The following is a 14,732-nucleotide window of genomic DNA, read 5'->3' as shown; positions in this document are numbered from 1 at the left end:
TTTGCATTTTCGACAAAATTCCGTACTCCTAAAAGAAAACTGAATTACACTGCATTTATTATTAAATTTTGCGTTCAACAATGTGAATAAATGACAGAAAACTGTGCGAGTAATTGTGATGAAAAATTCAAATTGTTGCCCATAACTTCTTTTCACAGTTCACAGTTGCTTTTTTTTTTTTCTTTCTTTTAGTTTTTAATTGGACATCATGGTCTCTTGTAAACCGAGCAAGTTATGGTTAAACCTCACCAGTTCCTGCTTGGCTTTAGGCTGTAATATCACTTAATCAAGCAATCTAAAGCACTTTTTTTTTTTTACAGTGCCAATCTCTGTCATGAATATCGTTTCTACAATGCAATTTCCTTCCCAATCAATACAGGTTGCATATTCTTTTAATTATAAGCCGTATTCGCCTGAAGAAATATTTGCAACGTGGGCATGTTGTGGGAAGAAGGACAGTTTTTCTTCCTCACAATGTCAGATAAGCTAATTACATTGCATTACTGCTTTTCAAACGTCTCCTTTTAACATTTACAACATTAAAATTCAATCTATTAATCCTAAAAATATCTACAAGTACAAAGTACTTTGAATTTTGACACTTTGAACTATACAAGAAACATGTAAATGCTTCTCTACGGTTCGTCCTTAGGGCATGTTTTCCTGAATATAGACTGTATATTTTTCACTCATCCTCAGTCCACTTCTTAATCAACCTCAGCCCCAAGATCAATAGGCTGAGAAGGACAATCCAATCAACCACTCATAATAACAGACATAATCCATTTATCCACCACCTTTAATAAGCATATTTAATTTTCAGTGTGTTTCTCCAGCAACATGTCCATCCATAATGAGAGCATCTCTTTCAAGGGCAGCATGGCGTAGGCGACGGCAGTACCAACCAGAATCTCCAACTAAGAGATTCACCTTTCTTCGTCATTATGAACTCAGCAGCATCGCGTTGACCTGTGACAGAGTTGGTCTCATTGAGATGCTAAACATTCTCTCACCTTCTACACAGTGAGTCTGTTGACCATGTTAGGGCAGTGAAGGAATGCACGTCAAACAATGCTATCTGAGCTTTGATGTACTACTAAGTGTGCACATCTTTAATGGTACTTGGCTTTGATGTGTTAAGAAAAAAATAAATGTTACAGCTATCATTGAACAAACAAGAAAAAAAAGCTCTTCCTGCCTATAGAATAAGCAGACACCACAACCTTTTCAAACGGGCAAAGTGATCTGTTAAGGATCACCTTGACGACATTGAAATGCAAAGTGATGGATGGGCCATTATTGATGGTTCGGCAAAACTGACAGTTGTGGAGATAAATATGGTCCAAAGCCGTCCAAAGGCTGTCATAACCACTTGGCCCTACACTTGTCAATTAACTGTAAGAATTTATGCTGCTTAGGCTGGGATACTAAACAATTTATATCCCCTAAGATCTAAAAATTCAATAGCTATTTTAAAACAATATCACACATACATTTTTTTGACTGACAGTACAGCTGTTTGACACAATGGATGCATTTTTTAAAAAAAAAAAAAAACATCAGAAAATGTCCAAATACAAATAATTAATTATCAAAGTAGTCTGAAGTATTTCATTAACTGGTCTTACTGGAATGTATGAAATCAGCATGAGTTTTTAATTCTATGTAAGCATCAGTGGGTGAACACAAGTAATGTTATTAAACTGCACACTAAACTCTGTTCCAGAAAAAGCAACAACCTTCTCCACCACTGACGAGATAAGAAGCTGTTCTCATTTTAAGTATGCCTTGCAGACCAGTCTGCTTCCTTAGCAGGGTGACGTGTCCCACCCCAGGCGGTGGTGATAACAACACTGCTTCTGTGAAAAGGTTACCGGTTCATTCATCCAAAGGACAGCAGGAATAAAGTCCTCTTGTGATTTTTTTTTTTTTTTTTTTTGGGGGGGGGGGGGGGTACTATGGCAACTTTACAACTTTCCTCTGCTTCATTCTCTTTAACAGACCATATAATCTCACTGTGGATGAAATCAGCTGTTTGTCGGTGCAGCTGTATAAAACTGTGGCAACACAAGTACGACACTGCCCCACCATCTTTGTGTTTATTACATCATATTGATGCATCAGTGGCTGCATCACTAAATAAGTTTGTGACTGGCTTTTAGTTGAGGAGTTTAAATATATGGTGGCAATGATCATAACGTCTAAGGCTAAAATCTATCTGTAATTTTAATTCAATAATTCTGTAATCAAGTTTACTTTAGTCCTGCGTCCCCAGATATATGTCATTTATGCTGTAAAGTTTCTGTCAGACTTTCAAACTTCATTGAACATCTAAGTGTGTTGTGTGTGTGCAGCTTTAGACAGTTATTTGCACACATAGTGAATGTTTCTCTCTAACTAATCCACCCAAAAAGTATAAAATAAAATTAGTTTCATGGCACTGCCTACAATGGGAGGAAAAAAAGTGAACCATGCCAGAAGTTAGAAAAGCAACCATTGTTATTTTCTTTTCTTTTCTTTTCTTTTTCTTTTCTTTTATTTATTTTTTTAATATAGAAAAAGTAAAAACCATTATGTCACTGTGAAATAATATATTATTTTCATTATTATAAACCCGGAGGTAATAACTTACTAACTAATTCAAACAAAGCAAACATGACTCAGCTATTTAATTTTTACTTCATTGCATTTGCCACTTCGTCCTGATCTGACTGCTATGGTCCTTCTAAAAACAATTTTGAAATTCAGTAAAAATAAGTCTTCAAAGATGTGCACTTTTTCAGTCACCTTTTGGGCATCACATTCAGCACCACCTCCTTAAACCTGAGGTTTTAAAACAGCAGTTCATAAAACAGAGACTGACATCCCAGCACATCCTTCCATTATTTACTTCCTATGAACAGCGAAACATGTCTTAGTATAATTTGTTTTCTGTTCAGATCATAAGACATCGTGAGGAAAAGAGAACAAGCTTAATTATTTATTTGTGGATCTTGCAGTCTAAAAATGTTGGTGACATCCCTCTAAACACATAAAAACACAGCAGGTCAGCAAAAGGTCATGTTGGTACATTGCACAATGAAATGGTGCATTAATTAAAACAAACCTGGACTCATTGTAGATTCGTGTCAAAGTTATTCATGGCCATGTTTATTCAAATAGTGTTAACGCTTCATGTTGGAGGGGTTTTATGGTGTGTTTTATGGTGCTCCTTCAAAAGATTAGAGTGAGGGAATTTAATATCTTGAGGAATTGTTAAAAATGCAAATATAAAAGCTCTACTTTCACCACATTTTTCATTGTTTATAATCATGAAAAGCATCAGTGATAGAATATTGACATTTAACATAAATATGTTAAAGCGCCCCATTTGACATTATGTTTTTAAATTTAATTTACATTACCATCTTTGCTATAAACTTGACAAGGTTCTCACAAATATTAAGCTTTTCAACATAAATTGTACTTAATCTGTAGTAGGTACTTTAAGTTAACAGCCTCCAACCTCTGCCCCTCTCATGCAGGCTCACAAATGTTCACACATGTTCACACACACAAACTCACACACAACACACATACTCTAATGCAGAAGGGGTTCTTTCCAAATCCAACACCTCACTGCACTCTGCATCAAAGCCCTTCGTACAAGAGCCGACACCTGGTCCCTCTCTCCTTGCCAAAGAGGCCTAGCAATTTAGCTCAGATGCCTGGAAGAGCAGGGAGCATTTACACCACCCACCTCCTGCTCAAAACACTCATACACAAACTATTGGAAGTCCTGGAAAAGATGGGCTTTGCTGCATTGTGTCATCCCCCCTTAATCCTTCCTTACTGTATATCTCTACTTGCAGACACACACACACACACACACACACACACACACACACACACACACACAGACAGACACACACTGCAATGTACTCAGAGGATTGCTGCTGATTCATGCCTGTTTAAGCAAGTGCCAGACAGAACACACTATGCTGCAGTGATAGCATGGTGCATCTAATGGCACTAAATGAATGTTACAGAGGTCAAAGAGAGACTGTAGTCAGTTTTGGATGTGATTTAGTTTTTTCTTTTTCTTTATTTTTTTAACCACCTGAGGGTTTTTGGCTGAAAATTGCCACCATTTTCTGCCTTGATGCGCCAAGTAATTCCCTACACACAAGTTTTGCGTCTAACCGCAGGCTATGCAATTATATGCAGAAATGATTTCTACTGTTTCATTAATTTTCCTATTTGATGCCAATATAACAGATTTATCTAAATATTCATATGTTTCTTCATATATATATTGACATAAATTGTTTAGATGCAGACATATATATCATGTATATCCAACTTTTCATTTTTTTTCTTATACGTATTTATCCAATAAAATATGCAGGCAACCACCTTCCACAAGGGAAGCTCTGTCAACAACTTTTTTACACACAGGCATGTCAAATAAGCCCAAAAGTTACATAAATACCAAATGCAATGTCATGGCTCAGCGCAGTGGTGTACTCTAGTTTATTCTAGTGGGTATACTCTGATCCCCCCCTCCCACCCTCATACATCATATCCTGGTGTAACATCTGTCCCGCAGCACCCTTCCCAAAGCAGCAACAGCTCGTAAATGTATACTTTGTTAATGAGCACCACAGTAATTAATAAAGTTTGCATCCACACATAACTGAGATCATTGAAGACTGGTTATCTGTTATCTAAATGTAAACACAAGATGTAAAACATTCATTCCTTTCCTCATGGGGGGGAGCTTTGCCTGCTTGGACTGGGGGTTGTTGCCGTGGTGATCGCCCTTGTTACAGTGGCTGCGGGTCCTGCACTGCAGTCCTACAGCTGTGATGTGGACTCTAGCCTGCCCTGATCTGGGTGGTTGCTGTGGTGGCCTCTGTGGAAATGGGTGGGCTGGCTCTTGGTGTGATCGGATCCCCAAGATATTGTTTCTACACAGCGGCTTCAAGCCAGATGTTTAGTACTTTTATTATTTTTGTACTAAGAAACAGAAACTGTGGAGTTCTTGTTTGTGTATAATGGAGGGAGGGGGGACTGCTCTGTTTGTGCATATATGTGGACGTCTGTGTGACTGTGAGAGAGACAATGATGGGTGTGTCTTTAAATTGCTATGTCATATAGTGTGTAAAGGCTTCTTTTACATTAACATGCATACATTTTTTTCATCATGTAAAGCACTTTGTGTTGCCTTTGGCAAGAAAAGCTATTTATAAATAAAGTTTGATGTGAATTGATTAGTAGCTGCACTTTAATTAACCCTTGAACAACCACTGACAGAACAAGACAAATCCATTTTCAATAAACAAAATTCATGAAAAAATATAGAGGCAAACATTCCACTCTGGGAATAGCTTGAATAATGAGACAACTACACATAACACACAAGTTATTAATTTGATGGTGTACAAGGTGTCCTAATGAATGGACATTTAAGATGACAATGAATTGTCTTCATTTTTATTTAACTATAATAACATGCAAATATAGCGTTAACGTTGTACATTTAAATAGTTTCTACCAGCTTTAAATGTCCAACATTTACCTAACTTTCCATTTCTCCACTCTAAACAAGGATACCTGTTTTTAAATTCCCATACCTGACTCACTCCACAAGGCCGACCAGGTCGAAGTCTCTTCTACAAACACATGCATACACACACACACAGAGAGAGAGAGGAAGAGAGAGAGAGAGAGAGAGAGAGAGCGAGAACAGCAGTATGAAACCACCACTTTAGTTAGCTGGCTTTATATAATTTAATGTGCCAATCGCCTGCTGTTTAACACACAAATTCCACTCACCGGGGCTCCATTTCAGAGAGCAGGTTAAACAAACTGAGTTTAAAGCGCAACTTTTTTTTTTTTTTTTTTACTTTTCATTAAGTTCAGGGCTTTGATGTAGGAGAGGAGCTCATTATGAAACATGTAAAATCTGGGTCTCACCTTCATGTAGCTACATTTGTGTATATAATATTTACCAAGAATTAGCACATTGTTTACCAAAAAGTCCAAATCATTACTGTCCATAACAACACCACAGATGTCTGTTTCAGAAAAGGGCTGGAGTTGCGTCTTTGTGTGTATATCAGCCCAGAGAGCTTCAGAGAAGGTACAGTGATAAAATAAGTGAGCAGAGGTTTCATAATCATCACAAAATGCACAATTATTTGTTTCCAAACCAAACCTTTGCAGTAATAAATCACCGGATGGATAAACACCATTTAAATTTTTTAAATGGATTTCTTTAGGTTTTGGATTTATTGGAAATTTTAAATATTTAGAACATAGAGTAGATGATTTCTTTAGAGAAAATTTGTTTGATGGAGTTGCGGAAGGGTAATAAGGGATGTGATATTTCATCAAATATCCTTCTGATTGTTTTATTTGAACTTTTAGTGCTTACAACTTCACAACTTCCAACTAGTTTAAAGCACAACTCTGGGTTGACCAACTCAGAGTTTTCACTAAACCCGCTTTCTGAAAGGGGGCCCAGGTTGGACAACAGCATCAGGCTCTCCGTCCCGCCCATCAGAAGCTGCGGCAGCCTCTTTGCGGTCATCAGGCTCCCTTTCTGAACTGTCAGCTGTAACTGTAGTGTCCCCCAAATCGACAGTGGAAACAGCAGCAGTACCAGCACGCTCACTGACACACTGAAACTGTGACTTGACTTTGTTTTCTTTTCATGTTTTTTCTCTGCGTTCCCGCTCCATTAACCACTTGTACTGCCAAAAAAATCTTCTTCCTCTTCTTTTTCGGCTGCTGCTGCATCATCTCCTTCTTCTCATCTGCCACTTTTTTTCGCGGTTGTCTCGCAACCAGCCACCAGCTGATAGGAACGCAGGTCAGGATCAGGACAAACAGCCAAGCTGCTTTCTTTCTGCGGCTTAACGTCACTTTTGACGGAATTCCTTATGGTCTTAACGGGCCGGCTTCATGGCCAGTTTATGACCGGGAAAGTGAAAGTTATGTCACGAAACATGTTGATACGCACCTTTGAGCATTTTTTAGTGGTTATGCGGAAATGTGTGACCTTTTCTAGTGGGTATACGGCATATACCTGCGTATCACGTAGACTGCATCACTGGCTCAGAGGGTGACCGTGTATGAAAGCCTTCGTGTTATGAGGTAGTTTTTACTGTCTGACACACATGGTGATGCTAAAACAGCCACAAAGAAATGCCTAATGACTTACGATGATCACAGAGAGCCACAGAATTACCACATAGAGATGCAGACCAACAGCAAAGTAGGGTGAGTCACTACACAACAAAGAGACTCAAAACAACCAGAAAGAGATGAAGACTTCTGGAAAGAAGCTAAATGAACACAAATAGATGCTAAATTACTACAAAGAGAGATAACTCACTTTGCAGAGAAATGAGTAGACATTATAGGAAGCTGAACACCTCCCATAAGATGCTAAAGTACCACTAAAGGACAGGCCCAGCAAAAAGAGGAGAAAATATGACTGGCGATGACACAAAACATGCTAGCTTTCATTTTTGTTTTTCTTCCTGTTTGTTTTCCATCAATGTAAAAGGGCACAGAGGCATTTCTTTTTTTAAGGGAATCAAAAATTCAGATTGGATTGAATTGCTAACAAATGATAGCAACATGACAATAGTTTATGACTAATGAAGTGACTGGAAAACGTTTACTTTTACTGGGTAAAAGAGCCTGAGCTTGTCCCATATGAGTTTCACAGAGCTTCATGTGACATCTTCCCATCTTCAGGTGACATCATGTTACAATGAAGCAGAAGCATGAAACCCACATGATGATTGTTTTAGCTGGAATTAGTTAAAATATTTTGCTGTGGTTGTGGGGCACCTCTTGGGGTTTAGCCTGCCTTCAGGCATGGCTTTGTCCCCTCAGCTGTAAGGTTGGGCACTGGGCCCTCCACAAAGGAGAAAATGCAGCACACTGTTAATCTCTCCTCTCTACCGAGTCCCAGCTGTGGCCCTGCGTCCCCACTGGGTTCTTTAATGTGGAGAGGAGCAGCATGGCTCTCTGCTTTCACAACAGCCATGAAAACACAACCACAGTTAAATATCTTTCAGAAACTGATGTTTTCTCTTCTTCATTGCTCTCCAAGTTTGTATGAAAAAACTTACTGTAATAATTCATAGATATAGAAGAATGAACTAAGAACTTTTCACATTACAGTTAATTACATTTCTAAATATATATAACATATATATATATATATTTCTAAATATAGATGTTTTATGTTTAGATTGCATTGTTAAATTCTGTACAAAAACTGTACAACCTAAACAGATGTAAAGAACCTTTTCCACAGGCAAAAAGCCTCAAGGGGAATAGAAAAAGAGAAAAAAAATTCATTCAAGATGATAGAGCTTGACAGCCGACCTCACTGGCAAAAATTAGATAATAATTAGACCTTTCATTGTGCTTGTACTCTCTCTGGGAGGTCAGAACTGAGAGTCAGGAAGGCAGAACTGGTTTCTGCATTTTTGCTTGCAGACACTTCAGTAAGAAGGATGCTTGCCAACATGAGGTCTTGAACCCTTGTCCTCTGTTTGAATAATTGTCTCAGTATTCACAAGGCCACCTTCCTGCTCCAAATAAAAGTACTCACAAGGCAGCTGATGAAAGGGGAATAGAGTGAATAAATTACAGTTCGCAGTGAATCTTTTGACTTTGACATTTTCAGTGTAAATTAACAGAATGAAACATCCATGAAATAAATACAAAATAAAAAAAAAAAACTCCAAAACTAAAGTAGTTCACTTGATAAACACTTTTCATACAACTAACACTAAAATTGAGTTCACTATACAAAGATGCTAATGGAGTTTGGAGCTTGAGGAAAATTCCTCATTGTTATCTTTGGTAATCCATATGGTCTCTGAGCTACAGCATGGCATCGTCTCAGGCTTGGTTGCTAATCGGAAATTCACAGAAATCTATTTAGAGTAAGGAAAATATCAGAAAGTCCTGCACTTGCCTCTCTATTTTCTCATTAGGCAGATAGATGGAAGATAGCTAGCACTGGAAGTGAAGGCAAGAACAGATTAGTCTCCCCTCACAAACAACCACATATCCTTGACTTTTAATTAAAAATGCCATCGCAATTAGACACGGTAGCATAAAGAACTGCCGAAATAAAAAGAGTCCAGGCTTGCTATAAAGGCAATCCGGAGCAGTTCCAAGAGAATAAAGCTTTTCACTTTTCTTATTGTGAATGTGGGATTTTTTTATTTATTTATTTTTTTTTTTTATTATTATTTTTAAAACGGAAACTTAAATCGGCTTATAGGTTTTCCGGAAAAGCACTGCAGTAGGAGCAAAAGAGGAGGCACAGAGAAGAAAATAGAACTCAAAGTCATCAAAGTGGTTACAAAGGACGTCGAAGATTGAGGTCAGAGGAGGAAGAAAACTATTCTGTCGGCACAATAAATGAGAACAATTAATCAACAGTTAATGTGAATTCCACAATTTATCCATCTAAACCATCTGGTTTAACCAAGTCGCATTACTGAAGTAATGAATCTGTGTAACTCTGACATTTGAGAAAGACAGCAGACAGTGTCACCCAACACAGAGGCATCTGCTGAACAAATAACAGCAGTGCTCTTTTCTGCATCTGAGTCATGCATGTCCTGATCCTAGAAATAGCAGTAGCATGTATTGTGGAAACAGAAACTAGGTCTATGGCCTAGTTGAACTGTTTTATTGACCAGGACTCTGAATTTAGAAAAGGGATATAATTTTCACACGCTGACCAAAATGTGACTAATAGTATGGAAAAAGGTCATTCTCCTGCATTCCTTTAAAACGTAGCCGCTTTCTTTTAAGAGAAAGAAAACAGTTCTTAAACATTTGAATTTGAGATAATATTTTCTTTTATTTCCATCAAGCTTGTATTGTTCTTCGTAAGTGTTTCTCACCTGTTTGTGAATGAATGAGAAACGCATTCCTACTCTTTTACTGCTTTTATACACTACTGTTCAAAAGTTTGGGGTCACTTCCCTATTGAATCCCATGGCAAAGTGACCCCACACTTTTGAACGGTAGTGTACTTTTTGTAATACAATAGCAAATCTGTCTTTGTGATTTAGCATTCCCCACGGTAATTGGTTTTCTGGAGTGCTGACCATGTGTAGATGAAAAACAATCAGCAAAACTGCCAACAGATGCTGTAATTACCTAGAAGACTTGCTTAGGAGCGTGAGTGCACACAAGGAGCGCAACCCCCTGTGATCTACCACTCACAGAGGGGAAAGGGTAGATCCCACCTGACATCTTGTCAAGCGATGAAATGTACAACCTAACCATGCTGCACCAAGCAGATGGGACGACTGGTACAATCAGCTGCAACAAAAACCATGTTTCTTGTGGGATTTAAGCCAGTAAATAAAAAACTAAATAAGTAGTTTGTAATTAACAGGTGTTAGTTTGTTCACCTTTTCTTTAGAAATATAACAGTTTTTTACACGGCTGTGGTAATTTGGTCTTCCATTTTCAGTGGTCTACAGATGAACAACTTTCATTTAAATATATAATCTCCTAAGATTTTTGTTTATTTTCCTACTCACCAGGGTGGCAAATTTTGCTCTAAACACAACATAAAAATTTAATTGCTTACTACTTAATGCGACTTCAGCTGAAGAGAATTTGTGTTTGTTACCACAAGCCACCAGAAGGCACAAGATTTGCCCACTGAGGTTTTGTGGTGCTGATTTGTCCTTTTAGCTCATTATGGGTCATCACATCTTTGTAATGTTGTGCTTAAAAATGGTGGCAATTATAAATATTCCCATGTGACCAGGAGTCTCTGCTACAAATAAGGATTTGTGGTTTAATGAGACAACATCAAGTTTAACACCTGGGCTTTCAGTGTCGCAAAGGTGGTTCTAACCAAAAAACACTAGCGTGAGAAATATTTTGTAAAGCAAAACTGCCTCACACCAGATTATGTTAGATACCAATAAAAGCACTGCCCCATACCCCCCTATTACCATTTGTGCATTTGCAACAATTGCAACAACAAAAACTATTCTCTCTACTGTCGAAACCCTTTGTCGTTCCCTGAGGAGAATTCAAATGAGATATCTCAGCTGAGGTTACTGCTTATTTAAAACAGACTGATTACAGCTCATATGGTTTGTACTTATTCACCTCACAGGATTCTGAAAGTATAAAATGTTTCTATTGAAATCACAAGCCTATGAAAAGGTTTACTTGTTGTTCTTTTATTGTGCTAAAACAGTTTCAAGCTGTTCATGAAATATCTGTTTTCACTACCTGCTGTGACTTTTGCAACTGGCCACGTTGTGCAAACAGTTACTCCTTTTACATACACTTGCTCTTTGCTTGAGTCCCACAACCAGGACTGACTTATAAGCTTGGTCAAAACTGTTGTCACATAATTATAAGTGAGAGATACTTGTGAACTAAGGCTATGTTCACATTACAGGTCTAAATGCTCAAATCCGATTTTTTCTTCATGTCTGTTTATCAATTTGGAAGTACTTGCCCACCAATAAAATGTTCATTCAGTGTAAGCATGTTAAACTCAAGTGTTGCGACCTCTGTTCAAATCTAGGGTGTTCGGGTCGGTAACAAAATAAAGCCGGACAAAACTTAAATATATAACAACAATTTATTAACAAATCCAGATTCCAATCAATTAATAAATAATAATAAACAACAAAAGGTGTCATAAGTTCGGTTACCTGGTAACAACAAAAAAGAAAACTAATAAACAAATAATAATAATAATAAATAATGGTCCAGTTGTCAATATAGCCATATACATTTTACAACCTTTGTGTAAACTTGCAAAGAGTGGACATTTTCCATGGAATGAAGACAAATTATATCATATGGAAGTGCATTATTATGTTTTCTGTTTCTGAAATAAAAAAAGAAATTCTCATTTTTATTTAAAAGCAAAAAAGTGGGCTAAACTCAAGATGTGGCTACCCTGAGCTAATTAGGCTCTGCATACTATGGTGTACTAATCTGAACACAAAGATGTAACCTCTGGACAACTCCAATTTGTTATGACCTAAATAAGTGCTAATAATAGACCATATTAAACATTCCTTGTTTCCAAGCTGCTGAGGAATAGGATCTTTTGCTGCTCAGCTTGATCTGCCCGTCGGGATTCAACATTTGGTTCAGCAATATAGCTGATTGAAGGCTGAATTGCTTAAAGGGTCTGTAAGATAGGAAGGGAGAACATTAGAGTTAGAGATGTTAATGCTTGAGGGATATGAGGTTAATGTGGTGCCACGCTGAGAGAACCGGTTCATTCTCTTTAGCCGACGCTGCACTCCTGAGCTCAGAATGACCTCTGCTTCTTGTCACACACATTATTATGGCTATCTGACAGCAGCCGTACCTCATCTGCTCCAACCACATCACAGGTGATGGACAAATAAAAGCCAATAAATTACCACAAGCAACAATGCAAGCAGGGGGTTGGATGGATAAATACCAAACCAGCCAAACCCATGGTTCATTTATTAAGGTCAGGGTAGGTTTATCCATTTTATCCACAATATCCATTTTATTGTACAGAAATGTACAATGTAAATTTTTTTTAATTTATTTTTCTTTTGTTTTTAGGTCTTTTACTGCTACGTTTAAAATGCTTTTTTTTAATACCTGCTGAGGTTAGTTGTAATTGCATTAAACCTAACGAATGAAAATAAGAGAACTGAACAGAAATAAACTATTATTTTTTTTCCCCCCTCATGAGCATAAACGCTATCTCTAAAAACTAATCATATGATAATTAATAACCCTGTAACACAAGGTAGGGCATTTAATAGCCACAATTGTTTTTTTTTTTTGTTGTTTGTTTGTTTGTTTGTTTGTTTGTTTTTTTGTTTTTGTTTGTTTGTTTTTTGTCCCACCGGAAGGAGACCCTGGGGAAGCTCCAGGACACGGTGGAGGGACTACATCTCTCAGCTGGGCTGCGAAAATCCAAGGGATCCCCCCCAGATGAGCTGGCAAATGTGGCCGGTGAGAGAGAAGGCTTCCCTGCTTAGGTAGTTGTCCCCTGGAACCCGACCTGGAATAGGGGAAGAAAATGGATGGATGGATGGATGGATGGATGGATGGATGGATGGATGGATGGATGGATGGATGGATGGATGGATGTTTTTTTGTTTGTTTTTTTCAGAAAAAAATCAGAAAAAAAATTGTAGAGATTTTATTGATTGCAGATTTTAATAAGTATTGAAAGTAAATTAACCCAGCTTTGATGTTATAAGTTAAGTTAATTTAAATTAAAACTCTAGATAGCAGTTTGCCTGTTCATTTCAGCTATGTGAGTGTATTTCTCACAGTTTATTTCAGTTCATTCTGGTGGTGTCTGTGCTTTTCACATTTCAGCTCTGTTCTGATGAGGGTGGTAATTATTTGTGATTGGCTTTAATGGTCTAGAAGGGTTGAAATAGAAGTGGGGACTTATCTTTTGCAGGTTCAACCAATGCACAGGACTCCATGACTGTATTTAAACAGGTCAAATAATTATTAGTCTGTTAAATCTGAATCTGCCTCGGTAATTAGCATATTCCTTCGGAGTGTGTTAAACAGACACAAAATACAGATCATTAATGGTTTAATCAATCAGTCTCTTTGGACACATTTGTGTTATATTGTGACAGTTTCATTCAGACATGGTGAGGAAAGTGACAAGGAGAAGTCTGAGCATGTGTTATGTGTTATAATAACAAGATTTGACAGAACAGCAAAGGCCAGATTTACAAAACTGTGTGAATTACTTGTTGTGTTCACAGATCATAAATAGTGAGACCTAGATAGCAAAAATGTTTGGCCTAAATATGGCCCAAATGTGGATTTTCATTTGGCCAAATTTGGCCTTGAGTTGACTAAATGTGAGTGTGGCAGCCAAAACTCAGCCACATCAACATCAAGGCCCACAATAGAATTGTCATGAGGAAGGTGTCTTGTATTAGGACCACTTCTGGCTCACAAAATACAGGCTGTAATCCACATCCAGGGCAACAACTGACATCTGGACCATACGTGGCCCACTGGAGACTTGTCGTATTCCAAACCAGGCTGGCAACAGACATCTGGTCCTTCTGGCCTATTCAACGCTTGTCAGTGCCATACCTGAGCCATGGGTGTAGCCTGGATTCAGCCCAAACATGCCTCCTGACCCAGGACTGTCTAGTTCTGCAAAGAAGGTCTTAAGTCAAGTGAAACCAGTTCATTTCAATATTGAAGAAATAAAAGTAGCAGGATTAGTGCAAATTGAAGAGCTGCAAATGAACAGACCATTTAAAAATCAGAAACTTCTATCGTGGACACAAATGCATAATATTTCTTGTTACAGCTCAAACCATAGAAACATAAATGTACTTACCACCAGGTGGGCTGTTTGTTTTAGAGCAAAAAAGTTCAGATCTACAGTATTTGGATATATACTGTAAAATCCTACTTTTACATGAGTTTCATGTAAGTTAGGTTTTATGGTTCATTGCAGAACAGCAGTGGTCAACCATCCATCCTTTATCTACATCTGCACTTTTTATGTAAAGGGTGACGACTGACAATGTCATCATCTTGCTAATATAATCTTGTTAAACATAATTAATTATGCAACGGGAGATGTATTGCAGTAGAGAACTGAGGAGACAAAATATAAAACTGGATGGGTTTTAAGCATTTATTTACTGCTCCATAATCTATCAACCAATAACGGCATTTTC

Source organism: Melanotaenia boesemani, chromosome 10 (genome assembly GCF_017639745.1).
Source record: "Melanotaenia boesemani isolate fMelBoe1 chromosome 10, fMelBoe1.pri, whole genome shotgun sequence".
Lineage (NCBI taxonomy): Eukaryota > Metazoa > Chordata > Actinopteri > Atheriniformes > Melanotaeniidae > Melanotaenia > Melanotaenia boesemani.
Note: the sequence above shows the minus strand (reverse complement) of the source record.